Genomic DNA, 19,623 nt, shown 5'->3' with positions numbered 1-19,623 from the left:
TCTTTAGTTTTTGATGTAAACCTTTTTTATTCCCTGTACATGTACTTTCCAAGGGATAATTACATTGTATGTATTAAATAATTCATCCAGGAAAAAAGTGAAGAGCATGAAGAAGAAAGTGAACAAAGTGAAGGCACCATTATAAGCACTAAATCTACACACTAACATATTTGTAAATCTCCATTGTTCATCCATTGTAGAAAAGTAAAGGTAGAAAGCAGAAGAAGGGGGAGGTCGCAAGTAAAGTACCAAACAGAAGAGGATAGAATCTCAAGTAATGACCACATAAAATGTAATTTCACAACATATATGATTCTTTTTAACTAGATTAAAAAAGTCAAACTATCTCAACCTTTGGAGGAAGAAAGTGAGCCTGTGCTAATGTAAGTTATATTTTATTACAGAGGTAATATCATCTAATCTTTATTTTACCAGTAAGAATATTTTTGAAGGGAAAGGAAATTGGAAAGGGCAATGTCCTGATGAATCAGCATCAATCCATGGCCATGAAGTCACTATACAATGTAGTATATATAGTAGTTTGGACTGGTTCATGTGCAATCTGTTCCTCTTCATGTGTAATTGAACTACTTCAAACTGTTGTAATAACCACACTAAATGTTAATACTCAACATATATAATTAATTTTAAATAGTTCGAAAAAGTCGAACTACTTTGAACTGTTGTAATAACCACAATAAATGTATATACTCAACATATATCTTTAATTTAACTAGTTTGAAGAAATCGAACTACTTCAAACTGTTGTAATAACAACACTAAATATGAATACTCAACATATATAATTAATTTTAAGTAGTTCAAAGTAGTCAAACTACTGTTTCATAACAACCACAATAAATGTACATAATCAACATATATGTTTCTGATAGCATCGAACTACTTCAAACAATAACAACACTAAATATGAATACTCACATATATAATTAATTAAATAGTTCGAAGTAGTCAAACTACTGTTATAATAAACCACAATAAATGTACAAATCATCAATAAGTCTGATAGCATTTACTACAATAGCATACCGAGTCTACAAACAAAATCAATTTTTTTAACAAGGAATAAATGGTCAATAAATCATCAATTGGAGAGTAGAGTCCTACAAAATCAATTTTTTTAACAGAGAATAAATGGTTAATAAATCATCACTACTTGAAGAGTCAATGTTGAGATTCACTGTCGATGTCACTTCAATCTTGTCAAGACGTTTTTTTGCTATGCCAAAACTCCAAACAATTCCATTAGTTAAAATGAATGGTAGCATATCCACTCTTTGATGGTTGAGGTAAATTTGTACTTCTCTTAGAACTTGAGCAGTTTCTTCACTTTGAATTGTTAGACTGGTATATATAGTAGATCTTTTTGCTTCAATCAGTAGACAATTCTCTACTATCAAGCAGTCTTTGAAAACTGGGTGACCTTCTATGGTTGGTTGAAATTCGTATTTTATATTTGGGTCACTTCAACAGTGCCAAACATGCAATAAAACTAGAAATTTCCTTTGTGGAAGTACTCAATACCAATCCTAATGGTTGCAATTTCTTTTGGAACATAGCATTGCCTAAGTTTAAAAACCATATTTCACACGTCATCCCGACGTCATATTTGAATAGAAGTCTTTTCTTTAACTTTCAAATATCACAGATTATCAGCCCTCCCAAACAAGTACTCCTTCACAAGTTATTTCTCTAAGTAACTCCCACTGTAGGTTTATAAAATCGGCTGGAACACAAGCTATACAATGGCATCACTAACATCTTCATTTCTACAACCCAAAATATCATTGTGTTCTCAGATTACTATACAGTTAGTACATATATACATTTAATATAGATTTTCACAGTATGGAAGATTATCAACATGGCATACAGATTAGTAGAGAAATTCATTATATGTTTATATTACTAATGAATCTAAATTAATGACCAATTCGTGTATTCATATATTATTGACTGATATACAAGCACAATCTTATTATTATTAGTTTAGGATTTTGTACTCATAATTAATGTTAATATCAGATGACATTGAAGAGAACTATGAGGATCAAACTGCTTTGGTGTGTAATAACCAACTAAATGACACATTGTTAATGATATTAAGGTATTGTATGTACATAAATGAACCCAAACTTACTCAGTACAGTATACTTAATACTTTATTTTATATGGGTTCAAACCAGTAGTATGTGTATTAAAACCACATTTATATGTCACATTTTATATTATATATAATTACTATACATATTATCAGTTTTAAATGTAAAGTAGTTTATGTTTGTTAGTGCTATATTAATATGAAAATGGACAGTTCAATTATACATATATTACAATGTATAATAATGTAGCATTAGTGCAGGAAGAAGCACATGCCCCTCTCCCACATTTCTTACTTTGTCATGACTGTAAAAATCCCATGGTCTACTAGTACCCTTCTAGTAATGGCTGAAACAATTAAAATTGTTTGCTTCAGGTCTAATATAGTAGACAATTTGAACAGTTAACAGATACTCTCCCTCATCAAATCATTACTTGATGAGGGAGAGTATCTGTTAATAGGAGATGATACAGTACTTACAATGTAATGACATATTATACTCAAATCAGATCATACTCAATACTATATATATAAACACCCACACACATGCTGTTATTGGTCAACATCATATTATACTATATGTAGTACATGTTCTCTAATTAACAGTCAATTCCATAGTAATTAATAATTACAACAACATTTGTTGTCAACACTTCAATGTATTTTAGTCATGTAAACCAACTAAGTGATCATGAATTATAAAAATAACCAACCAGTTCAAAAGACTAATATACTTTATATATCTAACTCAGAAGAACAAGGACATGATAAATGTTTATCATTTAATTGTGAGTGACATTATACATTAGCAAGAAAAGGAAATGTTCTCTTTCACTACAAAATCAATACAATCCCAAAAGTTGTGTATTTTAATACATAAATATCCACAATGTCATATCAACATTGAATCTATTAGTACATTATATTATATGCAAATATACTATAATGTAATATATGTATTATATTATTATTATATTAGTATAATAATATGTATTATACTATATGTATATATGTGTACTATATGCAAAGGTACTGTATTTTATAGAACTTTGGTTAGAACAATGTTTTCAGGCACTTATAACAGCTTCAGGCTTAAGGATTACTTTTTGGCAATGAAATAGTTGTTTAAAACTTTTTTTATAGACGCATTGTTAGGTAAATGTAAAAAATGTAGGTCAACTCACATAATGACATTTTACTGATGACTTTATTATATAATTCCAAATAGAATGAGAATAATGAACTACTTTGATTTCATAAACCTCTATAGTATATACCACATTATTAATTATGTTAACATTCCCAAGTTTATTAATATCCTCAAAACTGAATACCATGAAACTGGTAACACTGCTATAATAAAGTAGTTGCTATAACAATGTTATGTACAGTTTAGTTGTATACTTCCTTACAAAATACATTGAATTGTAACCAATATATTGTTATATAGGTTGTATGCACATAATGATATATTAAATGTAACAAATTAAACATCATGTACAATATTCATTACTATTGTAATAAATGTACTATGGAATTGACTAATCATATAGTTCGCTAATTGTTAGAACTATAATGAAAAGATTTTGGACCAGACCTGTTACAATAAAATTGATATATTAATCACTAATCAATTTTACAGTGATATGCCTATATACAGAGTATCAGGACAAACAACCAGTATATTAGTTGTGGTAGTAGAGTAGGAATGTCTTGTATATAAAGATTTCTTTTTTAAGGATAGTTGGTTACTGTACTACACTGGTATGTCAATTGATCAATGAGTCTTATATACCAGCTGTATAATATATATGTGGCCAGCATGTATAATAATTATTTCTTTTGTACAAATAGGTACTGTTTAAGTTTATTCATTGCTACCTTAATTATTATAGTACATTATTAACTGTTTTATTAAAGTTAATTATTAAATAGTTATTAAACAAAACCCAATGACTTGAATCTGACATTTGCTACTATCATGATATGTTCATACACTTTAGTTAAAATTCTAATATTAGTACAGTATTGTTATTGATTAATATTTTATCACACCATATGCAGCACATGTGTTCATCTCTAGTTCAGTAGTAGGTAGTGTATTAGTGATCATATCAACATTCTCATATTGAGATATAACTTGATGAAGGACAGTATCTGTTAGTGATTAACAGGAGATGGTACAGTACCTACAATGGATAATACCATTTACATACTATTCTCACTGTTAGTATTACCTTGTCTCAGTGACTTAGTTCTTCTTATCCAACATATCACTATATGTACTAGTACAGTACATATCAGTATTAGAACTGACACACCCACTAGACTACCTATATATTAAATACAGTTATATTATGACCATAATTAATTATTATTTTAATTTGTGTCTTTTTTATTTATTGACAGAAACTCATGAGATCTAGTTTATGTATATTGACTTTTTCCACTGTCATTATCTCTTCTTCTTTTCCTTGCAAGATTAATTATTAATGAAAATAATATCATTACCTCCTAATATACCAGCAATTGTTTTGAACCTTTCATTAATTTGTGTATCATCTATATAACATACATAGAGATATAATAATGATATAACAAATGTACTAATGATTACTTACTGGTCAAACAGTCATATGTTCCTGTAGTAACAGTAACCATGGAAACAGGACATGTGGATACAGGACAAGATGGATAAGTTGGTTCCAATCCAGTAATAGTGATATTAGTAGATATATTGCCCATCATCTGATAATCTATCCTCCTCTTCCAATATCATATACATACATATTATATATACCACTAGGTAGATCATATGTACATCCAATTACTCTACTACTACATACTGGAGAACACATCAATGATATGTTACTACTGGAGGTAGAGGAGATTAATGAAATAAGACAACCTTTAACAATAGCTTCTCTAACAAAATGACAGCTGTAACATATTCTACCAATATTACTTAAGTCATTATATAGGTTAGCTTCAGTAATATCATATGTACCTAATGAATGGACAATAAAACATAATACAAACATTGTTTATTGTGTTAGTATCATAACATCTTACTTAGTTTGAGTTGATCTGTTATATCAACAACTAGTCCACTTGAGTAAAAACAAACCTTATTGTTGTCTTCCATTCTTTGTTCTCTGTTAAATTCAGATTTATCAAAGCAGTTATTATATCTCCATCTGTTATTATTCTATTATTATCAACAATAACTGATATAGTAGTGTTAGAGTTTGTTGAAAACTGAAGTTCCCTAAGAAACTAATACAATACTAATACTAATTCTAAAGAGCTATCAAACAATTGACATATTGTCTATATACAAATTATCTTACACATTATATATGTTATATTAAGACCAATCATTTATTGATCTAGTGAGAATTGTTGTCAAATTATACATACCTACAAAACATTAATAATATTTCTTACATGTTTTTAATGTTACCTAATAATGTCAGTATTTGACTTGCTACCTCTGGTACTACAACTGATGTTATCCTTATCTCTCTTCTCCAGCTGAGTTATAACCAGATACACTAATTGTATATGTACCAAATTGACTAGGACAATAGTTGTACTGCCATGTTGTAGAAGATGTAGTGTTCTGTGTAACTAGTTCTCCTCCATAAGTAACATTGATGATATAACCAGGTATGGATACCAGAGAGAAGGGAGGAGACCAGGAACAGTTTATATAATAACTTTGTACATGACATATCAAGTTGGTGACAGCAGCTAGTTTACCTAATGAGAGGAGATATAATGACATATATCAGAGATTGTGTTTACCTTGTATTCTCAGAGTAGAATTATCAAAGTTATAATAAAGACTGTCATTAACAAATCCTGAAGCAAAACATATCACTACAGTATTATTTAAATGAGGATATCCAGGTATAGTCAAATTAGACTGTTGTAGTCCTGCTCCAATTGTAACAATACCAAGTTGTGTAATATTGTCATGATCAGGAAGTTGTTCCATTAACAAGCCAATTAACAGTCACACCAGTATGATCCACTGAACATTGGTATGTGCTAGTTGATAGACTTCAATATTAGGAGATGGAGTAAATATGAACTGAACAGCTACAACAAATACTGTCAAACTAGTTAATAATACTTGTTATATTACTTACCTTCACATGAATATAATCCACAGCAGTACTATTAAAGTGAACATCTTCTTGTGAATAGTGTATTAATTAAAACTATAGTTGAATAAACATTGCTATTGTTTGAGAATAACTGTAAATTCAATATGGGACCCCATGACCGATCATTATGTTAATAATTCTTGGAAATGATAAACATATATAACTGAAATAATAAATAAAATTGTGACTATAAATTCAGATATTTTATTTCTTTAAATAGAATATCTTATTGAAAAGTCACTAGTTAGTTAAATGGTGAATAACTTATTATGATATTTTTTAGGTTTAAAAAAAAGTTCCTGCTGTCAGTATTGTCTGTTGTAGTAATCTTTTGTTCCAGTATTTCAGGTATGATCATTATAAGTAGACAATAAAATAAATTTTCACTATAAAAATAAAATGCAATTTTTACTATCAAATATCATGTTGTTATTTGTTCAAAAAAACAAAAAAAAATACTTTTTTAAAGCTAATAATTTGAAAGAATGTATAGTATTTATCAGTTTATTTTGTAAGTCTTTCTCTTGCTGTGTAGCTATTCAGTTCATATTTACTCCATCTCCTAATATTGAAGTCTATCAACTAGCACATTACCAATGTTCAGTGGATCATACTGGTATGACCTGTTAATTGGCTTGTTAATGGAACAACTTTGATCATGACAATATTACACAACTTGGTATTGTTACAATTGGAGCAGGACTACAACAGTCTAATCTGACTATACCTGGATATCCTCAATTAAATAATACTGTAGTGATATGTCTTGCTTCAGGATTTGTTAATGACAGTCTTTATTATAACTTTGATAATTCTACTCTGAGAATACAAGGTAAAGCAATCTCTGATATATGACATTATATCTCCTCTCATTAGGTAAACTAGTTGCTGTCACCAACTTGATATGTCATGTACAAAGTTATTATATAAATTGTTTCCTGGTCTCCTCCCTTTTCTCTGGTATTCATACCTGATTATATCATCAATGTTACTTATGGAGGAGAACTAGTTACACAGAACACTACATCTTCTACAACATGGCAGTACAACCATAGTTCCTGTCAATTTGGTAACTACACAATTAGTGTATCTGGTTATAACTCAGCTGGAGAAGGAGAGATAAGGATAACATCAGTTGTAGTACCAGAAGGTAAATGATGTAGATGTTCTATTTTGTCAACTACTTGATACTTATTATTATTATTATCAGAAGTAGATATAATTACTAACTATGATGTGACTCCTAAAAGATTATTAAATGACACATATCTGATCGACATATTGTGGAGGTATGATAGCTCTTTATATAAATATCATATACTTTTTCATATATTTTATTTAGACTGTGTATTCACTACAGCCATCATTAGTATTTATCAATTAACTAATAGTACTGGAACCACCTTTATTTTTAATGAAAGTGTAGATGTTGGAAATAAGTTATTGGAAATATAAGTATTGACATGACGGGTAGACAAAAATGGAGTATTGTTTTGACTTTAAGATACAGTTGTAAATCTCTTAATTCATCAGTTAAACTAATTTGTAAGTTTGTTTAAATCATATTAATTGTATTAATATTTTCATTAGCTACATTTGATATACAAAAGGGTAGTTTAACAGAGGAGTCTGGACAGGTTTGTTTTACTTGTTATTTTTCTTGAGGGTAGTCAATCACAAGGATGTTTTATTGAATATAACTCACTTATAACAGACTACTACAGTGGTAATATTACCATAGTGAGAACATCAGTAGATACCAGTACTGCTAGTAAATGTGTGACAGGAATATATACAGTAACTATAATGTGACATTTTATGATATGGATTATAACAATGTACCATATACTACTGAGTATGCTGTAAAACTGACCAATCAAACTGTTAGTTGCTTACCCATTCCAATTCAAAACTTCCTCGACATCACATCCATCTTTCAGAACTCAAAGTATGTCATCATCGTATCCATCACCAACTAATAGTGAGTCACTACTTTATTATCACAATTATTAATATTTCTACAGCAGCAAATAGTTCCCTACTACTTAAAATTGGTATGTAGATTTATTTATGTAGAGATATTTTTATTTTCATTTAAAAATAGTTGCTGCTATAATTTTAATACTAGCAGCTGTTATTGGTGTGATTATTATATTTATAATATGTTGATATTGATTATATTCAAACACATAAAAAAGACCCAAAATGGAAGAAGACAACAAGGTAGTTTCAAGACAATAGTTATAAAATGAACATATTTCAACATCACATATACAGAAAATATATATAATGAAATGGGACCACAAGACATTGAACTCGAGGTTAATGAGGATGTAAGTTCTATATTATCATAATTATTATACGGAAGTTTCTGATTTAAATGTAGTAGTACCATATTAATTACATTTTGACATATAACAGATTTATAGTCCAAATGTTGAGTAAGATTAGTAATTGTAAATATCACATGTTATTTTTCAATTTAGATATTAACAACAACTCAACCTAACCAAATAACTATACTGATATGACTACATTACCTAATGGTCCAATGGCTCCACCCACTTCCTTTCTACAGTACCATATTCTACAGTAGTACATGAGACATCAATAATTGGAGCTTGTATTTAGTAAATGGACAATCTAATGAGGAATATTCTAGACTTAATCATAATGTACATGTTAGTACCCAACTTTATGATCATACTCAACATCCTCATTCTCATATTTCAACACACTATGTATTCTACACTACCTACTAATGGTAACATGACAAGTTTATATATCATCACCTGACAGTCAGTACTCTACTTTGTCTAATAAAACAAGTGATAAATTAACTATTAAGAAGACAACAGGTCAGTTTACTTTACTATATAGTAGATATTATATTATATTTATTATATTAGAGTTAACTCATAATGATCTAGTTACTTATGTTGCTCCACATGTAACTACAAAATTACAAGAGATAGGTACTGGCCCTAGCACTAACTCCATCTGAACTAGATGACATTGAACAGAATCATCAAGGTATCACTGGGTGTTCCAACTCTGGCATGAGACTAAGAGACGTCCATATACCTGGGACACATTGTTAATGATATTAAGATCACCAGCTGTAAATGAAACTGAACTTGCTGATCAACTAGCTCAGTGACTATAGTGATATGTGACTACAGACCTGTTACAATAAAATTGATATATTAATCAAACTAATCAATTTTACAGTGATATGCCTATATACAGAGTATCAGGACAAACAACCAGTATATTAGTTGTGGTAGTAGAGTAGGAATGTTTGTATATAAAGATTTCTTTTTAAAGGGAACGTTGGTTACTGTATTACCTTGGTATGGGTCAATTGATCAATGAGTATTATATACCAGCTGTATAATATATATGTGGCTAGCATGCATAATAATTATTTACTTTTGTACAAATAGGTTACTGTTTAAAATTTATTCATTGCTACCTTAATTATTATAGTACATTATTAACTGTTTTATTAAGTTAATTATTTATTAAATTGTTATTAAACAAAACCAATGACTTAATCTGACATTTGCTACTATCATGATATGTTCATACACTTTAGTTAAATTTTAATATTAGTACAGTATTGTTATTGATTAATATTTTATCACACCATATGCAGCACATGTGTTCATCTCTAGTTCAGTAGTAGGTAGTGTTTTAGTGATCATATCAACATTCTCATATTGAGGTATAACTTGATGAGGGACAGTAATCTGTTAGTGATTAACAGGAGATGGTACAGTACACTACAATGGATAATACCATTTACAAAACTTATCCACTGTTTAGTATTACCTTGTCTCAGTGACTTATTTCTTCTTAACCAACATATTCTTATATGTACTAGTTACAGTACATACCAGTATTAGAACTGACACACCCACTAGACTACCTATATTAAATACAGTTATATTATGACCATAATTAATTATTATTTTAATTTGTGTCTTTTTATATTTATTGACAGAAACCATGAGATCTAGTTTATTATATTGACTAGCAAGATTAATTATTAATGATAAAATAATATCATTACCTCCTATATACCAGCAGCTATTGTGAACCTTTCATTGACTTGTGTATCATCTATATGACATACATAGAGATAAATAATGATAACAAAATGTACTAATGATTACTTACTAGTCAAACAGTCACATGTTCCTGTAGGAACAGTAACCATGGAAACAGGACATGTGGATACAGGACAAGATGGATAGTTGGTTCCAATCCAGTAATAGTGATATTATTAGTAGATGATATTGCCCAGTTCATCTGATAATCACCCTCCTTTTCAATATCATATACATACATATTATATATACCACTAGGTAGATCATATGTACATCCAATTACTCTACTACTACATACTGGAGAACACATCAATGATATGTTCTACTGTAGGTAGAGGAGATTAATGAAATAAGACAACCTTTAACAGTAGCTTCTCTAACAAAATGACAGCTGTAACATATTCTACAATATTTACTTTAGGTCATTATATAGGGTAGCTTCAGTAATAATCATATGTACCTAATGAATGGACAAATAAAAAAGATAATACAAACATTGTTTATTGTGTTAATATCATAACATCTTACTTAGTTTGAGTTGATCTGTTATATCACAACTAGTCCACTTGAGTAAAACAACCTTATGTGTTGCTTCCATTCTTTATTCTCTGTTAAATTCAGATTTATCAAAGCAGTTATTATATCTCCATCTGTTTATTATTCTATTATTATCAACAATAAACTGATATAGTATGTTAGAGTTTGTTGAAAACTGAAGTTCCAAAACTAATACATTCTAGAAAGAGCTATCAAACAATTGACATATTGTCTATATACAAATTATCTTGACCCACATTATATATTGTTATATTTAAAGACCAATCATTTATTGATCTAGTGAGAATTGTTGTCAAATTATTACATACCTACAAAATTATTAATATATTTTTACATGTTTTTAATGTTACCTAATAATGTCAGTATTTGACTTGCTACCTCTGTACTACAACTGATGTTATCCTTATCTCTCCTTCTCCAGCTGAGTTATAACCAGATACACTAATTGTATATGTACCAAATTGACTAGGACAATAGTTGTACTGCCATGTTGTAGAAGATGTATGTTCTGTGTAACTAGTTCTCCTCCATAGTAACATTGATGATATAACCAGGTATGGATACCAGAGAGAAGGGAGGAGACCAGGAACAGTTTAGATACTGACTTCGTACATGACATATCAAGCTGGTGACAACAGCTAGTTTACCTAATAAGAGGAGATATAACGACATATATCAAGAGATGTGTTACCTTGTATTCTCAGAGTAGAATTATCAAAGTTTATAATAAAGACTGTCATTAACAAATCCTGAAGCAAAGACATATCACTACCAGTATATTTAAATGAGGATATCCAGTTATAGTCAAATTAGACTGTTGTAGTCCTGCTCCAATTGTAAACAATACCAAGTTGTGTAATATTGTCATGATCAGAAGTTGTTCCATTAACAAGCCAATTTAACAGTCACAACAGTATGATCCACTGAACATTGTTAATGTGCTAGTTGATAGACTTCAATATTAGGAGATGGAATAAATATGAACTGAACAGCTATAACAAATACCATCAACTAGTTTAATACTACTTGTTATATTAATTACCTTCACATGAATATAATTGTATCCACAGCAGTACTATTAAAGTGAACATCTTCTTGTGAATATGTATTAATTAAAAACTGTAGTTTGAATAAACATTGCTATTGTTTTGAGAATAACGGTAAATTCAATATTGGAACCCCATAACAGATCATTATGTTAATAATTCTAGGAAATGTTAAACATTTAACTGCAATAATAAATATAAATTTGCGACTATAAATTCCAGACATTTTATTTTCTTTAAATAGATATCTCTTTAACAAATGCACTAGTTTAGTTAGTAAAATGGTAATAAACTTATTATGCTATTTTTTAGGGTTTAAAAAATGTTCCTAGATTCATATTGGTCTGTTTTAAGTAATCTTTTGTTTCTAGTATTTTATCATTATGATCATTTTAAGTAGACATTTAAAATAATTTTCCACTATATTATTTTATTTAATTTTTTTTTTTTTTATTTTTATTATTTTTTTTTTTGTTCATTTTAATAAAAAATTACTTTTTCAAGTTTTTGATTTGAATTTTGTTTTTATTGTATGTTTTTTTATAATATTTTATTTAATTTTTTATATTTTTTGATTAAAAATATTATTTTTATTTGTTCTTTGTTAATTTATATTTTTTTATAATATTTTTTTATTATTATTTTTTTTTATATTTATTATTTATTAATATTATAATTTTTTTATTTTTTTTGTTTTTTTAATTTTTTTTTTTCTATTTTTTAATTTTTTTTTTTTTTTTTTTATTATATTTTATTTTTTTTTATTTCCTTTTTCTATAATAATTTAAATTTTGTATATTTTTTGATTTTTCTTTTATTTCTTTGAGTTTAATATTTGTTGTTTATTGTTTTTTTAATTTTTTTATTTTGAATATTTTTTTTTATATTTATATCTTTATTTATTATAATCATGTTGCGTATTTTATTTATTTGATTTTAATTGTATTAAATTTTTTTAATTTGTTTTTATTTGTTATATTTTAATTATTTTTTTTTATTTTTATTAATTTATGTATTTTATTTATATTTTTTTTTTTTTTAAATGTTTTTATTATTTTTAGGATTTTTTTTTTAATTTTTTTTTATTATTTTTTTTTTAATTTTTTGTTTTATTTTTTTGTTATTTATTATTTTTCTTTATCAGTATTGTAGGAAATGTTATTTTTTTTATTTATTTATTTTTTGATTTATATTTATTTTTTTGTTATTATTTTTTTTTTTTTATTTATTATTTTTTCTATATAGTTTTTATTTTTAATTTTTTTTTTCTATTTTTAGTGATTACCCATTTTGATTTTATTTTTTTTTTTATTTTTTTGTTTATTGTTATTTTTTTTCTTATTTTTTATATTGGCTATTTTTTTTTATGTTTTTTTTTCCACTAATTTTTTTATTTATTTTTTTTTTTTTAATTTTTGTTATTGTTTTTAGTTTTTTTATAATTTTGTTATTTTTATCTATTTGTATAATTTTTATTATTTTTTTTTTTTAATTTGTAATTAATTTATATTGTTTATTTATATTTTTTGATTTATTTTTAGTTAATATTTAATTTTTGTCTTTTTCATATTTTTTTATTTTTATTTTAATTTTTTATATTAATTCTTTTTTTAATAATTTTTTTTGTATGGTATTTTTTAGACTTTTTTTACTTTTTTATTGTTTTTAGATCACATATACATTGTTTTTTGTTTTTTTTTTAATTTTTTAGATTTTTAATTAATTTTTTTTTTTATGTTTTTATTTTTTGTTTAGGATCTTATTTTTGTTTTTTATTGATTTTTTTCATTTATTTTTTATAGATTTTGTTATTAGATTTTTAAGTTATATTTTTTTTTTTTGATGATGATTATTTATTGTATTTTTCACTTGTTATTTCAATGTTTTATTTTAATATTTAAATTTTTTTTTAAATTTTTTTTTTTTTATTACTTTATTTTTAAATTTTTATTAGGTTTTCCCACTTCCTTCTATTAATAGATTTTACAGTAGTATATGATTTATTTTGTTTTGGGCTTTGTTTTTTGTTTTTTTTTTTTTTGTTTTTGTCTTTTTTTTTTTTTTTTTAATTTAGTACCCATTTTATTCATATTTAACATCCATTGTCAATTAATTTATTCTTTTTTAATTTTTATTCTTTAATTTATTAAGGGAACATTTTATATTTTTTTTTTTTTCTTTTTCATTTTTTAATTTTTTTTTTTTATTTAATATTTTTTATTTTTTTTTTTTTTATTAGTGATTATTTTTTTTTTACTATATGGTTTTTTATTTTTTGTATATTTATTCTATTCTTTTTTTATTATTTTATTTTTTTTTTTTTATTTTTCCACAGTAACTTATATTTTTTTTGTTTTTTTTACTGCCCTAATTTTAACTCTTTTTAACTAGATGTAATTTTAAAGAATCATTAATTGTTTTTTTTTATTTTATTTTTTATTTTACTAAGATTTGTTATGTATTTTGGGGACTTTTTTTAACTGATTGATATTTTCAGCATTGGGCTGATTTTTTATTATTTTTATATAGTAACCTAATTTGACTCTATTTATTTTTTTTGTCTTTTTTTGTATTGTGTATTATTTTTTTGATATAATAAATTCTTTATTTTTTGTTACATGTTTATTATTTTTAATAATATTTATTGGTTTTTTATATTTTTTATAATTTTTTTTTTAATTTTGTTTTATTTGTTTTTTATATATTTGCTTTTAATTAAAGATATTGTTTTAATATGTTTTATTACAGGCTTATATTGTTTTTTTTGTATTAATTACATTTGTTATTTATTTTTTTTTTATATTTATTGTTTTTTTTTTTTTTTTTTTACGGATTTTTATAATAAATTCTTTTTTTTATCATTGTTTATTTTTTAATTTTTTTGTTTTTTTTTATTTTTTTAGTTTTTTTTTTTGTTATTTTATTATTTTATTTTATTTATTTATTTTACTTTAATTAAATAATTTTTTTTTGTTTTTTTTGTATAATTTTTTATTTTTTTTTATTTTTTTTTATATTTTTTAGGATTGGTGATTTATCTATTCTTTTTTAATATAAAACTGTAGTTCTACGAATTTAATGTTATACATTAATTGTATATAAAGAGATATATACAAAGATACTGGAATATGTAGTAATAATCATATTAATATGCACTAAATATTACATATTAAGTCATGACAAACAATTATTCAATATGTTCTACTACAAATACAATTCAGTAACATATAATCATGTTATTAACATAATCTAGTTCCCAAACACAAACCTGTTGTATATGAAACAATAGTTGATTGTTATGACATATTAATATCAAAAAGATAGAGGAATATAATAATGGAAAACTTATATTGATTAATATCAAAATTTAGAAATGTGTGTAATAGTAGTATAATAGTATAATGAGAATAAATAAGACAGTTAGTATGCCCATATAATAATATTAATTAGTTTATATAGCTAAGCACTAGTGAGATAAGATAACACTTTAAATCACGTGGATATATCAGATTAGTACTGTATGTGTGGAATCGTCTATATATAATGACACTAGTAGTTGACTAGTTCATTTTCTTCTAACAAACATTATATTATGATATTCTTAAAAAAAAACTAACTTATATATAATTATACCAATGTTAACATATATAATACACCCAATATACTAATGTCCATGTACCACGAACTAATACAAAAGACTACTGTCCTAATTGTACAAAGTATTAATGCACAATATACCTTGTAGCAAATCATTGGTTTTGTTACTTAATGTGTTGATCTAGAAATATGGAATTTTGATATTATATCTATAATCAGTAAATTGACAAAAATATACAATTTTTTTTTTTCAACTATATAAAATGACATCCCATTAGGACGAAAACATATGCCTTTTTACCATGGACAATGCATACTGAGTATAATGTATGTTATATGCCCATCATAATAATGTATACACTTAGTAGGTGGGTCAGTTCTAAATACTGGTATTACCATAACTAGAATAATAGTGTAGGTGGATAAGAGAACTAGTCCCTGAGAAAGGTAATAATAACTGAGAATAGTTTGTAACTGGTATTACAATTGTAGGTTTGTTACCCCATCTCCGTTAATCACTAACAGATAATGTCCATCTCAGGTATACTCTCTACAATATGAGAAATGTTGTTATGATCACTAATACACTACTACTAGTGAACGTAGAGAACCCATGTTGCTGCATATGGGTGATAAAATATTAAAGAAACCTCTTTTTAGTAATTTAATAAGAGGAAGATTTTCATATTGTCAATGGACATTTATCAAAGGATTTAAAATTAAGGACCTTTTACATCATGTATATAAAGTTATTTTTCAAATATAATAGTTGTTATATTACTGTAATATTTGTGTCGTAAAGATTGTAGTTACAGTCGCGATGACTAATGACTTTATATAATAGGGGGGGTTACTATTCAGAGATGCTATGATGATAAGTTGCTATCCTACTATTATACTTACAGGAGAGAGTATACCTTGTGTTACAGGTAAGTACAATATAATTATATTGTTAATACTGCATTACAGTGGACTAGCTTTATAAATGATATTATCCATTTTTAGGTTACTGATGGTCCCTATTAACCACGAATAGAGATATCTCATCAAGTTATACCTTCAATATGCATGTACAATGAAAATTGCCTACAGAATTGAGCTGACATAAATATTACTGTTTATTAAAAGTTAATTATTCCATATTATTGAAAACAAGCAAATTAGATATATATTACTAATATATCTAATATACTACCAGTGGACAGTATTGGTAATATTTATGATATATTAATATACACCCCCTATGGACATATACTGATAATCAATAACTACATGAGTCATTGTTGCAATACATAAATGCGGCGTAGATACCACATAGATTGCCTTAAAGGTCATTAATTTGGTTGTATTTATTCCTTTCTTTTTCATTTTTATATTTAGTCACAACATCTAAAATAAATATTAATTGTTATCGAAATTGATGTATAAGAGTAACAATAGAAAAGTGATTCTTTGACAATATGAATGGTTGTAATTTGACGGTTTGAGATTTTGTAAATCCATGTGAGATTTTATGTTGCGCATGTTTATATAACAAAGCATTGAATTACTACATCACGTCTAGAAATAATATTAATCTTGTATTGTCAGCAGTTGACAACCACGGCTAGCTGTTTACATCGTCAGGAATTGTTTTAGAGAGTATTAGTGTGTCAAAGAACGTGAATGTGTTAATAATATTTATGATCACTGTCATCGTTCAGCTATGAAATTTTGTAAAGACGAAAGCAAACTTCAGGGACACTATAATGAATGATATACATATCTAAATATTAAATAAACTACTTCCTCGTCAAAGGAATTAATACTACAATGATGATGTCTTTAATGTTTGTTTCTTTGTAGATGCTGGATGGCAGTTAAACAGACAAATACACGGGAAACAATACTGATTAAAATGAAGTAAAAGGTGAGATAGATCTGAGATAGAGTAATAATGGAATATGACGATTACAAAATGAACTGTTTGGGTTTATAGTATATATAAAAACTAATATTATTGTCCAAGTAATAATATCCTACAAGTATAATCAGTCCCCTAAACTACACTCTAGTCATAATGGATATTCTGATTTTCAATAATAAATATAAGAGAATATTGTGTTGTTGTCATTTTTTCACAGTTTGGCAGCTCGTGCAACAATATATCGCTCATTGCATCAGTAGTATAGTATGAATATGTTAGACAGCTGAATAAATGAAACGAAAAATTTAATATGCGTAACACTAGAAAACAGAAACAGTTGCACAAAAGACCCGCGATAGTAACTTCACGTTTTCTTTAAACCGAAATATCTTGTAGGTGCTAATCATTATATTATATATATATTATATTATATATATATATATATAGTATATCTATATTCCCATTATATCTTATATATATAATTTATAATATAATGTAGGTAATTATAATATATATTATAATATATTATATGTAAGTATATATATATAACTAAAGATTAATATAGGATATGATAAATTATATAATATATTTTTATAGTATATGATATATATATCTTATATAATATAATAATTATGTTACTTTTGAGTTCTCCTGTTTATGAATATAGAATAAAATTATATAATTAAAGAAAAAAAACACAGTTGATTTTATATATGTACTATAGTTTACATAGGAATAAATTGGATTATATAAATGTCAACTAATGCTTTAATTATGCATTATTAAATACAAGCAATAGTTAAGCGGTTAGACTACTTCGTACGCTTGTTACTTATTTTTAATTGTATAGATGTGGAGTTCACTTATACTACATTCCTAACATTGGAGTCTATCAACTAGCACATTATCAATGTTCAGTGGATAGTGCTGGTGTGGCTGTTTAGTTGGTTGTTAATGGAACATCTTCAGTGTCATAATGAGATCATCGAAATTGGTGTTGTTAAAAGTGGAGGATCACAAGGATCTATCTTACAATACCTGGATATCCTCAATAAACAATACAGAAGTGAAATGTCTTGCTTCAGGGATGTTGATGGCATTTTTATAGCAACTTTGATAATTTCTCTGGGAGAATACAAGGTAGCACATTCTCTGATATATGTCATCATATCTATCCTCTCATTAGGTGAAAACTAGCTGCTGTCAACAACTTGATATGTCATGTACAAAGTCAGTATATAAACTGTTATATGGTCTCCTCATTTCTCTTTGGTATCCAGTACCTGGTTATATCCTCAAAGTTAATTGTGGAGGAGAAAAATAGTTACACAGAGAACACTACATCTTCTACAACATGGCAGTATTGTCCCAGTCAATTTGGTAAAATACAATAGTGTAGCTGGTAATAACTCAGCTGGAGAAGGAGAGATAACTACTAACATCAGTTTTAGTACAGAAAGTAAGTAACGGTAGTAAAGATAATTATCAATGGACACATATTTATAGACTCAATTACTAATTATGATGTGACTCTTAAAGCAATCCAATGATACTTATTCCATTGATGTTATGTCCAGGGTATTAGAACTTTTACGAAATTTACACTTTATATAATATCTATTATTTAGACTATATATTATCTTATTACCAACGTCAATATCTATTAATTATTACAAGTAATGGAATGATAATCAAGCTAATGATGGAAAAGCTGATATAATGGAAATGAAAATCTTTGGAAAACATTAACATTGGCACAACTAGGAGACAGAAATGGACATCAAATATATTTTTAAACTATGATTGTAAATTCTCAAGAATAAGTCACAAGCTAAGACATTTGTGAGTTTATAATTTTGTAGTTTATAATAATAAATATTTTATCATTAGCACAGCTCAATGTACAAAATGGCCAGTGTAACAGTCATAAACTCTACTACTGGTGAAGTTTGTTTTACATGTCATTTTGCTTGAGGGTAGTCAATAAAGGATGTTATATTGAATATAACTCACTTATAACAGACTACTACAGAGGTAATATTACACATAGTGAGAAATCAGTAGATTTACCAGTATTGGCCAATAAATTTATAGGTTTTGGGCATTTACAGGA

The sequence above is a fragment of the Gigantopelta aegis genome, unplaced genomic scaffold (genome assembly GCF_016097555.1).
Source record: "Gigantopelta aegis isolate Gae_Host unplaced genomic scaffold, Gae_host_genome ctg3367_pilon_pilon:::debris, whole genome shotgun sequence".
NCBI classification, from domain to species: domain Eukaryota; kingdom Metazoa; phylum Mollusca; class Gastropoda; order Neomphalida; family Peltospiridae; genus Gigantopelta; species Gigantopelta aegis.
The sequence above is the reverse complement of the archived record's forward strand: the minus strand, read 5'-3'. Positions refer to the sequence as shown.